The sequence below is a fragment of the Miniopterus schreibersii genome, assembly GCF_964146895.1.
Source record: "Miniopterus schreibersii genome assembly, chromosome: 1".
NCBI lineage: Eukaryota > Metazoa > Chordata > Mammalia > Chiroptera > Miniopteridae > Miniopterus > Miniopterus schreibersii.
Genome location: NC_138101.1, coordinates 17,328,477 through 17,343,501, shown reverse-complemented (window position 1 = coordinate 17,343,501; position 15,025 = coordinate 17,328,477).

Here is a 15,025-nt window from a genome sequence, read left to right as displayed (position 1 = left end):
AACTCTTGCAGATTTCCCATCTCATTTGACTGGAGTTTCATGAAAGATCAAGACACTCAGGCCAAGGGCCAAATATACCAAACATTTATGACTTGTTGTAAAAAATATATGTGTATAATAATAATTAACAACAGATTTTTTATTTGGGTTCCTTATGTGTGAGCAGTGTATTCATCCTTTCTGACAAACTCCCGTGCACATTTGAGTCGGCTACCCCAGCTGGCAAGACATGCTCAGACTCATCTGAACCCAAGAGATCCACCTGGGATGACTGACTTCATAAGCTGATGTATAGGGAGTCAGATTTATGGAACTGCCTTTGCTGGTGTTTTCTTCCTGTTGTTGCAGGCATAAAATTCCCACTGCAGAACACTCTTAGAATTAGCTATGGCTTAATTACACTAAAATTCTGACATCAATTGGGGAATGCTAAATTAACAACAGAGGATAGTTATTTTTTCTGCCTTTATCACACCCAGGAACAGGCTTCATTCAGCTTCACTTCATAATTTGTACTATTTGGTTATCTTTATAGCAAAGAAGTTTTCTTTTAGGTTTCACCTAATTCAAACACTCCTTTCTAGAAATTATGTTTGAAATTCTCTTATTTTAGTGTTTATCTGCCATAAAATACTGTTTGTAATGATGAATGTAGTGATTCAATTTTATTTTTCAGGTTAACAAAAAATTATTTTCTTAAATATTTTCCAAACACCGTGTAACAGTTGATACTCAGAATCTTGAACAATGAAATAGAAAACAAGATAATAAATTTAAAAATTCCAGTCTTTTTAATTTAAATTTTTGATTTAAAAATCTGAAAGATTTTTTTAAGGTTAAATAAGACATACTTTTATATTTAAAGATCCTTTTACAGCTATGATTCTCAAAATGAATTCTATGCATAATCACTAAAGCTGTCTTATTTCAAAGAGTGGCCTGCCTATCTCCAGCTCATAATTATGTTCATTGCTGGTGTAAAAAAAATATTTTTTCTGGGCAATTACTTACTGACTAGATCTAAAACTATGTAAGACAGGATGTGGAGTATTTTAGAAATAGCCTAGGTGACTGCAATATCATCTAAAATCCAACTAGTTTCTTTAAAGTATAAACTATTTTGCATCAGTTTTTGTACTGCCAACACATACTGCAGTGACAAGAACAATGAAGTAAATCAATAAATATTTGTTAAATAAATAACGAGATTGATTGATTTTGTTGGCTGCCATTTTCTCCTCAATGTGTCTTTTATCCTACATGCTTCCTTTATTCTCTAACATTTCAGAGGTAGCATCAAGTTTCTTCTCCTTTTGTTCCCATGACCCATGATGCTTGGATCTTATCCTAGCTTTTATTTTTATTTACTTGCTTTTCTTCTGATAAAATTACTATTATTATTCCCACGTTACAGAGAAGATACATGGATCAAAAAATGTTCAACTGTGAAATGTTACATTGCAAAGTGAAGAGAGGGACTTCTTCCACTTATTTTTTGCACTTTTGAACTGATATTTAGTACTTACCTAGCACCATTCTACACTTAGAAAACTTTATAATATTTATTGAATGAATAAATGAATGCCTGAATGAGTATGTCTCTGCACTGAGAGAACTTTAGGGGTTGTCTAATCTCTAACTAGTTAAAATCAGAAGTTTAGTGTAAATGTATGGGGCTATTAGATTGAACAATAAAGGCAACTTTTCAAGTGCAGAAAATATAAGAAGTCTATCTATATGGGGCTTAATGAACTCTTAAGAGGATTTAAACTCATTTCCCCAAAAAAGGAGGTCTGTTCACCTGATTTGACCTAAGGAAATTTTTAGTTTGTCAATGTGGTTTTCCTTAGGATTGGTCTCCCTGGCTCACTAGCCTTCCATGAACTCAATATAGGGCATAGATATCAATAAGTCACCCTCTCCCAGCTTTACAGACTTCAGAGATGCCAGCAGCATACTGAGCCGAAGAGGGACATGACTGTTGATAAAGAGCATTAAAAAGGTCACGTGGCAGCTGAAAGATTTGCTCATAAGACAAAGTGAATCCTCTGAAGCCTTCTAAATAATTGGGAGAAAAGTAATTAACGGAACAAAGACTTAGAAGTCTCTTAACAGCAAGTGAAGACAATATTCAGGAAAATGTGGATAATTATTTCATTTTATTTAGTATCAAAAGAGTAATGGTCATAAAACAATTACAGATCTTCAAGCCACAAGTTTTAAACACCACCACAACACTCCTAGTTTTCCTTCGAGAGATGTAAGCATCTCAAATTGCAGATTTGAGGCTTTTGTTTGTACATTTATTCATTCATCATTTAATAAGCATTTTCTGAATACAAACAATGGGTCAAGCACTGTGCAAGCTTTTTCAATACAGAATTGAATAAAACATAATACTTATTGTCATGTAAAGCATAGTTTAGTGGATGATACAGATATATAAACACATAATTATATTGAGATAAGTTTTAAAAGAGTATTATAAAAATTAATTGTGACAACACAGAGAAAGGAAGGATAAATTTGCTATTTCATGAGAAAATTACAAATATCTCCACGACTATTTCTCACAGCCTACTGTTTCAATGTTCAAGTCACAAATCCCTTTTCAATATGATGCACCTCAATACAACAAGATTCATTTTAACATCTGGAACTGCATTAATTAAAATTCAGTTTAGCAAACACAAACTGAACGCCCATTATGAAAAATTACCAGTTATTATTTATATAGCAATCCACCCATAGAGGTCACTAGGAGTTAGAACTGTATCTGAAGAGATAGACTGCTATCGATAAACTTCAATATGAGAATTATTTTCCCATAAAAAGTATTCTTATAGCTTACAAATAGAAAACAGGAGTGGATAGGTTTAATTTAAACTGGGGAACCTAAAAAATGTCATGTAATAGTAAAACCTAAAAGTAACCTGTAAAAATAAATTAAACTTGGACAAATAACTTAGAAAAATTCTTTATAGTTGTAAGGGTTCATGAGAACAAAAATAGAATGAAATACTGAAGGGCTTGCTTAATTAATCAGTCTGGATAATTCAAAAAGAGGTTGCCCAAGTGCCAGAGGGTTTAACACAACCTGTTGGTCAGCAGATGAATGGAGAAAGAAGACGTAGTATATCTACCCAATGGAATATTATTTCACCATAAGAAAAAAGTACTTCTATTTGGGACAACATGGATAGACCTCAAAGGCATTATGCTAAGTGTGATAAGTCAGACAGAGAAAGAAAAATCTGCCTGTCATTTACATGTGTAATCTAAAAAAGCTGAATTTATAGAAACAGAGAGTACAATGAGGTTTCGGGTATGGGGAGATTGGGGATATGTTGGTCAAAGGGTATTAACTTCCTGTCAGAAGGTGATTAAATTCTAGGGTCTAATACACAGCATTGTGATTATAGTGAACAATACTGCATTATATTCTTCAAGTTGCTAAGAGACTAGATCTTAAATATTCTGCCAACAAAATGAAATGGTGAATTAATAATTATGTGATATGATGGAGGTGTTAGCTAAGGCTATGGTAGTATTTATATTGCAATATATACATGTATATATCAACAATCTCTATATCTTAAACTTGCACTGTGTTATACTTCAATTATATCCCAATAAAAACATTTGGAAAATCTGGTTGTGCTTGGATTGCAATGCACTTTGGAGAAGTTTGCATTTTGTTCAGTGCGTAAATTGGAGCAATTTAGATTTTAATAAGTGAAATTATATACATATATATATAATTTGCCTTTAGAATGCCTTGAGAGGCAATTGAGAGAATAGATTAGAGAGGAGAAAAGATAGAACATAATGTTTAAAAGTACAAAGAAAAAAACAACTTGAGAGACATCTAATTGAAGGAACTAGAACAGGAAAATGGCCCACAAATAAATGAGAGCACCAGAGTGTTAGAAAATAAACAGAACCAAAGAATGTATGGCAGCATCCACATACCCAAGATTATATCTAAACACAGCTATTAAAGTGATCATCGCTGGCAATGCCTGCTCCTTGACTTGAGCTCTGGTTGTGCTCTGGATTGCATTTAAATTTTTAGGCACAATTGAATTAACTTTGTTGTGATCAAATGTGCCAAATTGGCCAACAAAATTAACTGGCATGTGTTATTCCATTTTTACTATGTTTTAAAAAATGGTGGTTTCACATAGAAAGCAATCTGGAATTCTGTATCCTCAAAAATATGAAAATAATATAAAATGATCTGACAGTATTTGGCTTGTCTTTCTTCACATCATTAACTGGCTGGAAGGTAGAGGGAGAAAGAGATAGAAGCATCAGTGATGAGAGAGTCATTGATCAGCTGTCAACTGGGGATCGAGTCCACAACCTGGGCGTGTGCCCTGACCAGGAATCGAACCTCAATCTCTTGGATCCTAGGTCATGCTCAACCACTGAGCCATGCCCTGCTGGGTGCTTATCTACTTCTAAATACCTGCCTAGGTCAGAGTAGGCATTTGAATGTTTGAATCACTGTTAAGGATGTGCTGTATAGGTTTTTTGTAACTCAGTTTATCACTAATAAAAAGGAAACAGCTGATGGTTTCATGAATCAATGCAAAAACAATGGAATTCGAGAATTTCAAAAATATAATGACTATTTTCTGTCTTTCACATTCAGTAATGCTAATGGTTCTTTCTTTGTGCTACAGCCCCCAAAACTTTAGACCAATAGACGAGCAACTCAATGTTGCCAATCATAATAAAAATTTACTTAAAAATATTGCAATGTAAAAAATAAAAAGCTGTGTTGAAAATATAAGATAATTTATATACTTGTAAGAAAGATACTGGCAGAAATAACATCAGATACTACATCTGAAACAACTTAATGGAAGCAAGAAAAATGTGTCTGCAGTGACTCATGTGTCAGTTTGATCAATTTCTCCTCTCCTTCCCCTCCCTGTTCCTAATGAAAATGTGTGGACTTTCAAACTATGTTTTTGCTTATTGTTTCATTTTCTTTTTCTCCACTTGGGTCTGCTGTTAGAGCAGAAAGAAACTTTCTGCCAAACTATAATCTTCTTGATTATTTTATTACTCATATGCAGAAACCTTGATTTTAGCCCTTCATGAAACTAGAGAATGTTTATAGAAATGTTAGCAACACTTTGATATGGAAATGAGGTAGAAAAGTGTTGGAAACTGGAAACAAAGAAGAGGGGATTACAATCAGTGTACCAATGTAAGAAATAGTGTATTGTTGATGAGATACTGAATATACAAACGGACCATGGCCACACCATCTATAAAAATAGAACTTGGACCCATAACGTGCAGTAATCAACCTGGGAAACTGACCCTTTATCTATAATAAATAACCCCGGAGCCCAGCCTGCCATAAATCAGATTTGCAAAAAACCAGATTGTAATCTCTAGTAATGATCCAGGAAGTTATAATTGGCCCAAAATGATCAAGATTTGATTAATAATGAACAGCTTCCTTACGTTTTGTCCCTGCTTCCCACTTAGGACATACACAAAAAAACAAATATGTACCCCTAACCTCTTACTAGTAGTTTTCCTCATGCCAAGTGTCCAACCAGGACACACTTGAAGGCTTCCCTCTCTCCACAATAAAGCTTCCCCATTCCTCTGCTGCCAAAATGCAGGTGATGGTGGCTGACCTGCTTTGCTCTAACAACTCAGAATAGTAGCCTTTGCTTTTTTCATTTGGTTGGTCTTTATTTTTCCCCCCACATTGAAGATATTAAGAAAACAGCCTAATTTAGTGGGCAATAGACACTGAAAGGCATGACGTGTATTACAACTGATGTAATGTGCAGGTGAGAACATCCTTCCTTCTTTATTTTTAACCTCTCACAATAATTTTTGATGTATTATTTATTAAGCTGATGTCAGCATGGTTTATCTTTTTGTTTGTTCATTTGTTTGGGTTTATTGAGTTCTCTATTTCCCTTTGCATATGAAAAATTTGAGTAAGTCACTCATCTCTCTTCTTTTCCCTTCCCAGTGAAGTGCCTACTATACCAGGATTTAACAAAAATGTCACTAAATAGATCACAGAGGTCTCTTCTGTGCTAGAAATTTTTCAGGGAAAATAATCAGAAATTTCTAGTGATTTATTGTATGGTCCCCGAACTCTTAACCAATGGCCAACAATGATAATGTAATTGATAATTATATAGTACTCATGATAAGGCAGGCACTGCTTAAAGTGTGTATTAGCTATTTACTTCTGAGTAACACATTTCCCCAAAACTTAGTGGCTTAAAACAACCAACTTCCATTCACTCAAAATTTACCACAGGCCAATAATAGGGGAGAGGTTTAGCTGTCAGGTTGTAACTTTCAGTCTCTCATGAAGAGGCAGACAAAATAAAGACCAGGATTGAGATTATGTGAAGACTGAGTGAAGCAGGAGGATCTGTTTCCAAGAGGGCTCATGCACATGGCTGCTGTTTGGAGGCCTCCGTTTTTGTGGGTTGTTGGCAGGAGGCCTCAGTTCCTCGTTCTGTGGGCCTCTCCAAAGGGCTGCTTGAATCCTCTCCACATACTAGCTGGCTTCCTTTACAATGAGTGACCCAAGAGAAAGGACAAATAGGAAGCCACCCCATCTTTGGTGATCTAATCTTCAGAGTCACACCTGTGACCTTTTCTATTTGTTAGAAGTGAGTTACTAAGTCTAGCCAATACTTTTTTGTTTTAATATGTCTTTATTGATTTCAGAGAGAGAAAGGGAGAGAGAGAGAGAAACATCAGTGATAAGAGAGTCATTGATCAGCTGCCTCCTATACCCCCCACACTCCGGATTGAGCCTACAACCCAAGCATGTGCCCTGACCGGGAATCGAACCTCGATCTTCTGGTTCATAGGTCGATGATCAGCAGCTGAGCCATGCCAGCTGGGTGCCAATACTCTTTTTGGGGGGATTTTTTGAAGGACTTGTCTAAGATTTTGATAATATATTGTAAAACACAGCAAAGTGTTTCATATGATTATTAACATGATCTCTCCTAGAACTCCATGAAACAGGTATTACTATTCCCATTTCACAGATGAAGATGGGGCTCAAAGAGACTAAATCGTTCAGTCTCAGTGAGTACATTGTAGAGCTAGGATTTGATTTAGACAGTCTGGCTCCCAAGTCTGTACTTCTAATTTCTATGCTAATATGCCTTTCTGTCTGTAATCTACACGTCTCACTTGACAGATTATTTTTCAGTTCTGAAAACAACTTCTAGATCCTTGTCCCCTCTGATTCCGGCTGCCCATGCCTCCATCTTACGGCTGGAGTAGAACCCTCCAGTACCCTGGCCTTTCCGAGCTCCAATCTGCTTGCTTAGTGGCAAAATTACTTTGCCCAACAACACAATCTTCTTTTCTCTTCTGATTGTGTCTCAGTCTGTTGCCTATCAAAGAAGTAAGCTTACTCCTCTGAGAGGCAAGGTTGGATCATTACATTTAGATGTCAGTCCAAGACACTGAGATTATTGATAAGAACATGACTAGAGGGGCAGGAACACTGGTAATTCAAAATACAAACAGTATTTAATTATAATGTAATACACAGAAATGCCTAGTGCTTATATTTTTCCATTTTGACTCTGTCGGTGCTTCTTTTTTAAAAGACCCCAAAACAAATGTTCTCATTTTGTTTCCATGGCTCAGTTTTGTAAGTGCCCTAAGCACCCATTTGATCTGACTCTTAAGTAGCCCTGCAAAGAGGTTTATTCCTCAAAGGGACTCAGGACTAGAACTTTGCTCTCCTAATTCTTAGGACCCAGGCGGCAATGTGAACTATGTCAGTGGTACTCCAGGTTAGTTAGCAATTACTTATAATATCTCCTCAGTGGGGAAAATATATTTTATAACCTGAAGCACTGACATAAAACAATTGAGAACAGAATAGATAATAATAGCATTCCAAGGTAGAAATCTTCCTATAATTAAGAAAAGTATCTCAATCTGTGCAGGGATTTAATATTGTTAGAACTAGCAAGCGTAATTCTTTAATTTCTGAAATATTTCTGAATATTTCAGAAATTGATATAAGTTGTTTAAGACTTTCAAGAAAACAATCAAGGAAACTGATCTAACATATTGTCAAATCCCTGTTAGAAATCAATCCTGATTTATGTAAATTTTAAGATTAAATGAAAATTGCTGGAGAAAAGTTTTAAATGGTTCGGATTTTAATATTTTTGTTCCCATGTATTAAAACATCTGCATATCTTTCAAAAATAACTGCACTATGACAAATGAATAATTTAAATGTTTGTTTACCCTCTTAATTGCTGGTCATTTTTAACAATTTGCAAATGTCTACATGATGACAGTGTTTATCTTCCATTTAGTGATTTTAGAGAAACTTTCATGTAGGCTTGGTCACATTCAGTCTTTAAGAACCTCAGATGAACTGATGGATCAGTCACTGTCACAAGCATAACTTGTCCTATGGTAGGTGCCTGTGTGTCCCTTTTCTAATGCATGCAAATATTTGAACAGTGTGTTCAATCCCTTAGGAAAAGTTACACCAAGTCCCCTGGGGCAGTCCATGTTAATGCTAATCCAAATGACACACGGGACCCACACAAACAGCCCATAGAGGATGCTAGGTGAAATTAGAGAGAATTTTCTTTTTTTCTACAAATATACATACATTTATGTATAACACAGGAAGAAAGAAATTTTTTACCCTAATATTAAACCAGGCATTCTAGTCCCTATCTTCTAGAAATCATAAGTGTCACAAACCTCATCTATTTAAATTTTTGTGTGCTAGCCCATAGAGAAGGTACAGCCCGGGGTTATATGTGATAGGATTATTTATTTGAATATCTGAACTCTATAACCTCCCATTGTCCTAACAGTTCATTACTAAAAATGACCTGACTTTGATTGAATTAAAGAAACACTAGAGGGAGATTGGATCAAGATTGCAGGACTAGCTTGTATATCATCTTCTCCTATCTTAACTCCTTTGAAATGACAGAGAATATTTTTTCTTTAAAAATATATATCAAGGACAGTGCCAGGAAATAAGAACTATTACCATCGGTGGGCCAACATTTTTTTTTTTGAGAAATTCTTAAAGGATAAAAAGCAGATGGGATCAGATAAATGAAGTAGAAAATTCATAAAGTATTTGCAGGAGACAAGCAGGGTAGGCCTGCTGAGGAGAAGGGAGTGGTCAGAGGGAGGCCTGTGGCAGTTGACAGGGTGATGAATAGACTGACTGCCCTTGGCTCTGTTGGGTTTCCAACCACAGGCTCTTCACTCTCCCCTGAATTCTATGATTAACTGCAGCTACATCTGCCTCCCTGGCAATCAAGTGGGTGTGGGCTCTTGGGGTTCAAGAGGCACAAAGAGGTCACAGATAGCCAGCAATCCCAGGGAAGGGAGACAACACAGAAGAAAATAAGCTATAGCATTTTCTGATTGTGGAACATTTCACTCTTGTCTCATAACACTAGGGACAATCCCTATAATCAAGTGTCACCAAGTACACTTCTTCAGTGTTTAGAAAGTTTATGATGAGGATATGTAATTTTCTAGGCTCCAATTCCTGGAACCCAGGCTGGAATATTCTAATCACAGCCCCTTCTTTACTCTTTCAGTACCTACGTCTCAATCACCAGTCAGGGTCTTGCCTCTTCTAAATATATACTTTCCTGAACCTGACTTTCCTTGCTAACCAGCTATAGTTGAATATACTGCATGACCTAATCTGGGCAAAAATGGATCGTTACCTTTCCTGCTCACACATCTTAAACACTTGCATCTGTTATATTGTGCCTACAATGGACTGGCATTGAGCTGAAAGTTTACATGAAAATCCTGTACTAATCCTTTTCTTAAAAAAATCGGTATAAACGGAGCTTCCATTACCTCCATACAAACACTCTTTACCTGAGAGTTAACATTTGTGTCTACAGAAATAATAACAGTGAGTCATTTTCCACTCATACTTCCATAATAAGATGCGTACCCTTGAACCTGAGTGTGCCCCTGTCTGCTGCAGAGAGGAGAAGCCATCAGTATTAACACATGCTCTGCTGAACAAAGGAAATCTTAAAGCCAAGAAGGCTGACAACCAAATAAAAACCTGAATGCACTCTAACTCTAGAACAATAGACCTGCTCTTAATTGTAGGTCTTGGCCTAATGAAAGATGAGACTTCAGACAACTCTGTTTCCCTGACATGTCAGGTGATACTCAGGCAGATGGAGTTTGGATTCTTCATTCATCTCTTTAGTCAGCTTATGACACATTTGTGTGTTTGTGTGTGTGTGTGTAAAGTAACTACTTTTGGTTTTAAGATCAGAAATACCATGCCCCTTGAATTATGAAGGCTTGTGGATTCACAATTTTATTTCTTTATTTTCTTGAATTTTAAGGCAGAGTTGAAATGGTTGTTCACATTATTTACTTTAAAGTGTTGAAAACACATCTTTGTTTCTCAAACACCTCTTTGAATTTTTTTGTACTTTTGTATTTCAACAACTTTGGCTTTCTCTGCAGACTGATAATAGGATAAAAGTAAACTTGAATTATTTCTTGCTAATTTTAGGCCATGAAATTTTTTTCATCTTACAGTAGAAATATATGGGATCAAGGGAACTAGGCAGAGACATGGTTAGAATCTATTTCTGAATCAGTGCATGTGTTTCTTCCATCTGACTCTGTCTTATGCCCAACTATGTGGTGACATTGTCGCAGTTCTCATTCTGCTCCCCCACTAACTTGTAAAATGCAGATTCATGAATTTGTCTTTGACTCTGCACAACATCATGTTCTTGTTAGGTCAAACTTCGTCTAATGGACATAAAATCCCAAGAATGTGAGAGGCACATACCCATCATTGTAGTGGCTCTGGTGGGGTCCCCCAGGTTTAATGAGGTACATGTGGTACCGTGAAATGGAAAGGGCTCTGAAAACTCAGATGGAAACTGTGAAATTGAAGTGCTTGCTTCTCGCTGCTTTTTCAAAGCCAATAAGCACTTTTCTAGCTAAAAGTATGTTATATCATAAGCCTTCAATTCAGAAGAAAAGCAGGGCCGGTGATGAGGTAGACAAAATAACAACAAAACATGATTAATAAGGAATATTCTGCTCAGAGTGCTACATTTCCTCAGTGAGAGAAGGCACAAACTGTGAATTTATATTAAAGGCACCATTGAGGATATTTCAGTTGGAATGCTTTAACCTTGGGAACAGGTTTGAAGGAGTATCAGATACGAGGTGACATAAGCAACAATAACTAACTCCACACAGGCCCAGTTTGAAAGCTCAATAGAATCATAAAGAACAGCACAGCTGGTGTGGTGGTATTATAAAACCACAAAGAAAAATATCCATCTTCTTGACTCCTTGTTCCACTCTCTCTCCAGCTTCCCTCATCTCGTTGTAAAGATTTAGCACATACCTCCCACCTCCTCACTTTTCCCTTTTTGTTGTTTTCTGACCGAAGAACCCAGCCATCAGTCTGACCTATTTCAAAATACCTAGCTACAAAATTAAATCTATTTTATTTCCATCCCTTCATTAACTCCTGTTTCTTCAGCACAGCTGGATCTCATGCAGCCCTTTGAGGAAAGAAATATTAACACATGAACTGGCTTTTAAGTTTTTTATACAGGGAAGCCAGCTGTAACAATTCTTTTCTTTACAAAGGACGTTTTTTAGTTCCCTGTGTCTCAAGATGTGTAAAACCAGGTCCCCGTCTTGGAAGTATTTGTACGTGAATTTCAAACCTGATGTTTGTATTTTATAACATGATATATGTATCTATAAGGGGTGCAGTTGTTGACAATATTAGCAGACTAAGGAAACAGGTTGAGTTTTGGAGAACACCTTTCAAGCATTAGTAAAATAACATCTCAGAACAAATAATAGTGGGATGGGTGGGGTGGAAGGGCATAACCCATATTCTCCTGGGGAGAGAAAATTGCTTCCATTTATTTGCTCACACCCAGAAATGTGGTTTGTTGTAAGGAGTTTTGAGACTTCTTGTATAATTTTATGGTAGCATAGTCAGAGAGCACTTTATATTAAAAATCTCAGTAGTAATCATAAGAGGGAAACACAGATGACTGTGACTTAAATACAAAGAAAACAACTGAGTAAAAACAGTAGACAGTTCTAGAAATAATCTCTTCTGGCTTCCCACCATGTTTCTGATGGGACATGTGACAACTAGAGACAATGGATTCAAAACACTCTGTCTACTCTGTCCTCTTGGCTAGATCTGCCTGACTTAGACCTTGCTCCCTGTGCCCTGAGAGCTCCTGGAGTGCTCTCAGCTCAGGGCTCTCCTTTTTTCAGGGACTCTCTGACTCATTGACACAGCATGGCTCCAATAGTTCTAGATCTTCTCTCATCAAACGTTATTGGATATAAAATTAACAAGAGTGGTATGGAGAAGATGAGTTAGAGAAAAAATATTAGGTCCTGAACCCTGGGTCCTAAAATATGAACTAAATTGAATTTTGCCCTTCAACAGAGAATGCTCAGGTTCTCTAGTTTGTAGTGAAACATTTCACAAAGCAATGTTAACTGCTCAAAACTTGATAGGAGAAAAGAATCAAGAGAGAGAGAAAAATGCTGGCATTCACAAAAATATAGTTTTTGCCCATGTAGTTGGTCACACCAAAGAATTAAAACTTATTCCAGAAGAAATGATAATTTTTAAAATAATTAAATTGACTTACCTGTTACCCTCTTGGGTATCCATGACTGTGTTTGCTTCTAAGGTAACTGATTGAGGAAAGTTTCATGCCATCTGTCAGCCTAGTTATATATGAAGGGAGGAGACAGCAAATTAAGAGAGGCTACTGCATAGTAAATGTTGGTACAAGTTCATATAAGTTTTCTTGGAAATAATTAGCAAAACTCAAATGACAAAGGCTCAGATATATATGGTCAGAATTATGTAAATGCCATCTGTACTTTAGTTATTCCTCCTAATTATATTTTGTTAGACTTACTGTTGACCTAGATACTGGTATACTTTCATGTGTAATTTATAATTTGTATAAATATATTTCTGCATCCAAAGAAATTACTACCTTTACCAAAACTTATGAGAAAGATACAAGGACAGAGAGAGAAAAACTGTCTTCCCTACCTCCAGTTTTGCAGACCCAGACACAGTGAGCCCCAGCTTGTGTGAATCATCAGGATTTCAAGAAATTGCCTGCAGTCTCCTGACATTTATTCTGCCTATTTTTAATAGCATTGCTTACCTATTTCAAAAAGGAAACAACAAGTAGAAATGCTAATCTTGTAGTCTCTCTTTTTTTCTCCATAATAGATTCAGCATTTTTGAGAAAATAATACATTTATTTCAGTGAAAGAATAGGCCTTTACAGACATTTCATTAAATCACAAAACAACCTGTGACAAAGCTGCAGGGTACTATTATTATCTTCAATTTCCAGATGGATAAGTGAAAGACTGAAAAGGTTTAGTTACTTTGTAGAGGAATCTAGCTGATGACTACCATGCTGGCTTTGCAGGCTCTATGCTCAACTCTTTATCCAGCTCCAGGCCTGCCTGATGAGTCTGCTTTTCTAATACACGACACACTGTAATCCTGGAAGCATCCATACTGCTGATATGTTACAAGGATTTACTCATTAAATGTTTTATGCATTACAATTTAAAATGACTACTTTATCTATCGCTTCTGGGCCTTTTGGCTAAGGTCGAGTGTAGTAACTATTCTTATTAGTGTAATATCTGATATGTTCTCTATCTGAGAATGGCATATTACATGGATTTTTGGAGCAGGGAGGTGGAATAGGAGCTTGTTCTGTCCATTCTTCACATTGACCCCTTATTGTAATACTTCTGGGAATGGTGTATCCCCTTGGGAGGAGGGGATGACTACCCTTAGGTCAGTATAGAGCAAGTATAAAATGACTAATAACTGAACATACATGTTAAAACCAGATGCTCTTTGTTTTTTAGGCTTTTAGTCTAAGCAAAAATAAAACACTCAACAGAATATAATCTATATATTCTGGATGGCAAGCAATACTTTGTTGGCAGAGTTGTTTTTCTTTATGTCCTGGCTATTTTATTAAATCTCCAAGTAAGTGTTAAACCTTGGTTTTATATCTTACAAAGGCCCTCAGCACCTCATAAGTAGTTTTAAAATGCATTTGGTGAAGATATTGTGGAAGATATTCAACTTTTCGGATGCTATCTTCAGTTAGTTTCCATCAGAATATTAAGGGGTGCACTTCTGCTTACAATAAAACAGAAGTGATGAAGCTCAGTATTAAGCTGAAGTTACCCCAACTTTTGAATACTGAGGCTCTCCCCATAACAGGAAATCACCAGCATTTCAAAAGCACAAAGGAATCATGTTGCTGAGATGAGCACAGTCCAACATGAAAACACTTAAGATCAAGTATAAAAGAGAAGGAAACAAATGGAATAACTTCGATGCAAATAAAATACTTAATATAACAATCTGAACAGATTTTTCAAAGACTCAGAAAGACAAAGGAAAGAATTACCTCCCTAATATATATGTTCTGGTAAAATCAAGAGACTTCCAACAAGCCAGAGTAGCAATATTCATCTAATAAAATTTCAGAACAGTAAAGCATGTGGGAAAAGTGACCAATATTTAAACATTTTTCTAGGTAGAAAAGTCAAGACATCCTATGAGAAAATGTAGCAAGTGTTGAGCAGGAAATTGAGATGTGAGAAAACAAAGAAAACAGAAAAAGCACATACATTGACACACTGTAGTGAATCTTAAAAGCGCTCAGACTAACAATAAAATTCTAATAGCTGCAAGAGTTAAGGACAAATTACCAAAAATGGAACAAAATGAGGCTCTCTGTGTTATATTTTTATCAGCAATATTTGATAAAAGAAGAAATGAGAAAGTGTTTTAAAAATGCTGCATGACATGCTGTATCTAGAAAATTGTCATTTAAGAACAAAGATGTAATACAGACAATTTTAGAATCATAGAAATAAGACTATGTATAAGTAAGTCATCCTCTAA